The sequence below is a fragment of the Pelodiscus sinensis genome, unplaced genomic scaffold (genome assembly GCF_049634645.1).
Source record: "Pelodiscus sinensis isolate JC-2024 unplaced genomic scaffold, ASM4963464v1 ctg44, whole genome shotgun sequence".
NCBI lineage: Eukaryota > Metazoa > Chordata > Testudines > Trionychidae > Pelodiscus > Pelodiscus sinensis.
The window spans coordinates 587,094-590,837 of record NW_027465914.1 but is presented as its reverse complement, the minus strand read 5'-3'; positions in this window follow the sequence as shown (position 1 = coordinate 590,837).

Sequence of the window (3,744 nt, the reverse complement as noted above, 5' to 3'; positions counted from 1 at the left end):
CAGCCTCAGGCAGCAGCCACACGAAGTAACTCCTGACCTGATGCCCTGCCGGACCTGGTTCTGTCCGGCCTTAAATGCGATTCACCGTCCACTCAGTGTGGACGCTCTATTTCAAAATAGCAAAAGGCTATTTCAAAATGCATTTTGTGTGTAGACGCGCTATTTCGAAATAAGATATTTTGAAATAATGCTGTAGTGTAGACATACTCTGAAAGAAGAAATCAGGCCCCTGAGTAATTGAAACAGATACTTCAAAGAGTTTAATTGGAAACATGTGCACAGTAAATACAAACACTATATTATTTACAGGGGAGGGTTATTTACAGGTGACTGTTTGTGACACACAGCATGGCCAACACCTGAGAAATAAACTTAAAGAGTCATCAGCATTTGTACAATGCCCCTTAATAAATATAATAACATGGGTTGGGATTAAGCTGCTGGATATGGAATGGAAAACAATCTCCAAAACAGGAAACACCACAAGATTAGGGGAACTCCTATTACCTAATATAGTGAATTATCAGAAAGTGTCAATTCAACAGGGGAAAACACTGATCCCCTTCCCATATTCAGCCATCACAGGAAGATTCTCTCCCCACTGAGAACCACAGACAATGATATCCCAGACCCCCTCAGCCTTTTACCCTCCTTTGCTAACTGTTGTCTGGTGACTCCTCATAGGCCCAGAACCCAGGAGGGCAAGAGTAAAGTGCTGAGAGAGACTAGAAACCTAACTATTCAGGAAACTTTTTCTATAAGGTGGAGGATCATAGCCTCTAAATTTGGAGGACGAATGATATGTGCACAGTAAAAACAAACACTATATTATTTACAGGGGAGGGTTATTTACAGGTGACTGTTTGTGACACACAGCATGGCCAGCACCTGAGAAATAAACTTAAAGAGTCATCAGCATTTGTACAATGCCCCTTAATAAATATAATAACATGGGTTGGGATTAAGCTGCTGGATATGGAATGGAAAACAATCTCCAAAACAGGAAACACCACAAGATTAGGGGAACTCCTATTACCTAATATAGTGAATTATCAGAAAGTGTCAATTCAACAGGGGAAAACACTGATCCCCTTCCCATATTCAGCCATCACAGGAAGATTCTCTCCCCATTGAGAACCACAGACAATGATATCCCAGACCCCCTCAGCCTTTTACCCTCCTTTGCTTACTGTTGTCTGGTGACTCCTCATAGGCCCAGAACCCAGGAGGGCAAGAGTAAAGTGCTGAGAGAGACTAGAAACCTAACTATTCAGGAAACTTTTGCTATGAGGTGGAGGATCATAGCCTCTAAATTTGGAGGACGAATGATATCTGCTGAGTACCTTCTTTGAAGGGCAGAGTGTTCTGAACTCCCAATAACATCAGAGGGAGTTTGAGGACACTCAGCAACTTATGGGACTGGACAATACAAGCACAGTTAAAGGCCCTGGATATCTAAAGGAAATCACCAAAATCCACAGTTAGATGTTTAAATGCCAATTAAAGCCACCCTTAGTGAATTCCTCCCGCATGTGTAATCCCCTAAGTAGTATAAGGGCCCTACCATCAATCAAACGTTAGCCCTGCCCCCTGCCCCCGGAAGTCCCGCCCCCTGACCGCCAGAATTCCCTTCTCCCCTGTCACCGGAAGTCCGGCCACTGGATGGTAGTACATCCGGGTCAAGAGGGACAGCTGACCGGGTGTCATGTGACCCCCGTTAGGCCCGTCCCCTGTCACCGGAAGTCCCGCCCTTGGGGGTAATACATCCGGGGTCAAGAGGGGCAGGTGAGCGGAAGTAAGGAGTGTCATGTGACCCCTCTAAGGACTTGCCCCACCTCCCTCTACCAATCAGGAAGGGTTTTTCCCCTGTAGGACCGCCCCGCGAACCGCTTTGACCAATCGGGGGGGCAGTTCTGGGATCCGATGACTCGCCGAGCAGTGGGTCGTGTGACCCCTCTAAGAACTTGCCCCGCTGCCCTCTACCAATCAGGAGGGGGTTTTTCCCTGTAGGACCGCCCCGCGAACTCCTTTGACCAATTGGGGGGCAGTTTTGGGACCGGATGACCCACTCAGCAGTGGGTTGTGTGACCCCTCTAAGAACTCACCCCGCCTCCCTCTACCAATCAGGAGGGTTTTTTCCCTGTAGGACCGCCCCACGAATTGCTTTGACCAATCCGGAGAGTGCAGTTCCGGGACCCGTTGACCAGACCGGAGGCGGGTCGTGTGACCCCTCTAAGAGCTTCCCGTGACACCCTTTGCCAATCAGAGCATAGAACTTCCCCGTAAGTTCTAGCACCACACAAAAGAGGCCCTCTTGTTCCAAGAGCGCGTGTTTCAGAGAGCGTGCAAACGCTGAGCGGAAACATGGCTTCTTTCACCAACTTTGTTTTGGTGCCGAGAAGAAAGCGCTACATCAGCGACAGTTCCGAGGAGGAAGGAGAAGTTGAAGGGAGCCCTTTGGCCCAGCCGCTGATGGATACACCAATATCTGACGCCGAAACCCAACCGCTCACGATGCAGCCAGACAAGCTAGATGGCCTGGAGGAAGAAGGTGCCCATGGCTCCCAGGAGTCGGACAAGACGCATGGAAAAGAAGCCAAATAGGTAAATGAAAGATCGAAGTTGGGGCATCATGGGGTTAGGAAACCGGGATTTTGAAAACTTTAAAAAAAAAATGACCAGAGCGTCTTACATTATTTCTTTCTGGCAATCTTTTGACAGCTTGATGATGCCTTTCTAGCTGACCGTCAGACCCGGGACAGCATTGCATCGGACGAGGAAGACGAACCGGGCCCACCTTGTTTTTGCTCAATACTGATACAAAGCATTGAAGAGAACGCCAAGGATGATACTGGTGTATCCAATAGCAGAGGGGGCAAAGGGCCCCTTTTCGCCTCTCCCTTGTCCTCGGAACTGTTGCTGATGTGGCGCTTTCTTCTCATGTGGTGGAAGGCCCTCGTCACCAAAACAAACTTCAAACTTCTGGTGGGGGTGGTGAAGGAGTCCATGTTTCCGCTCAGCGTTTGCACGCTCTCTGAAACACGCGCTCTTGGAACAAGATGGCATCTTTTGTGTGGCGCTAGAACTTATGGGGAAGTGCTATGCTCTGATTGACAGAGGGTGTCACGGGAAGCTCTTAGAGGGGTCACACGACCAGCTTCCGGTCTGGTCAACGGGTCCCAGAACTGCACCCCCCAAATGGTGAAAGCGATTTGTGGGGCGGTCCTACAGGGAAAAAAACCTTCCTGATTGGTAGAGGGAGGGAGGGTGAGTTCTTAGAGGGGTCACACAACCCACTGCTGGGCGGGTCATCCGGTCCCGGAACTGCCCCCCCGATTGGTCAAAGCAGTTCACGAGGCGGTCCTACAGGGAAAAAAACCCTCCTGATTGGTGGAGGGAGGTGGGGCGAGTTCTTAGAGGGGTCACATGACCCACTTCTGGGCGGGTCATCCGGTCCCGGAATTGCCCCCCCATTGGTCAAAGCGGTTCGCGGGGCGGTCCTACGGGGAAAGCCCTTCCTGATTGGTAGAGGGAGGTGGGGCAAGTCCTTAGAGGGGTCACATGACACCCCGTACTTCCGGTCACCTGCCCCTCTTGACCCCGGATGTATTACCCCCAAGGGCGGGACTTCCGGTGACAGGGGACGGGCCTAACGGGGGTCACATGACATCCTTTTTACTTCCGGTCACCTGTCCCTCTCGACCCGGATGTACTACCCTCCAGGGGCGGGACTGCCGGTGACAA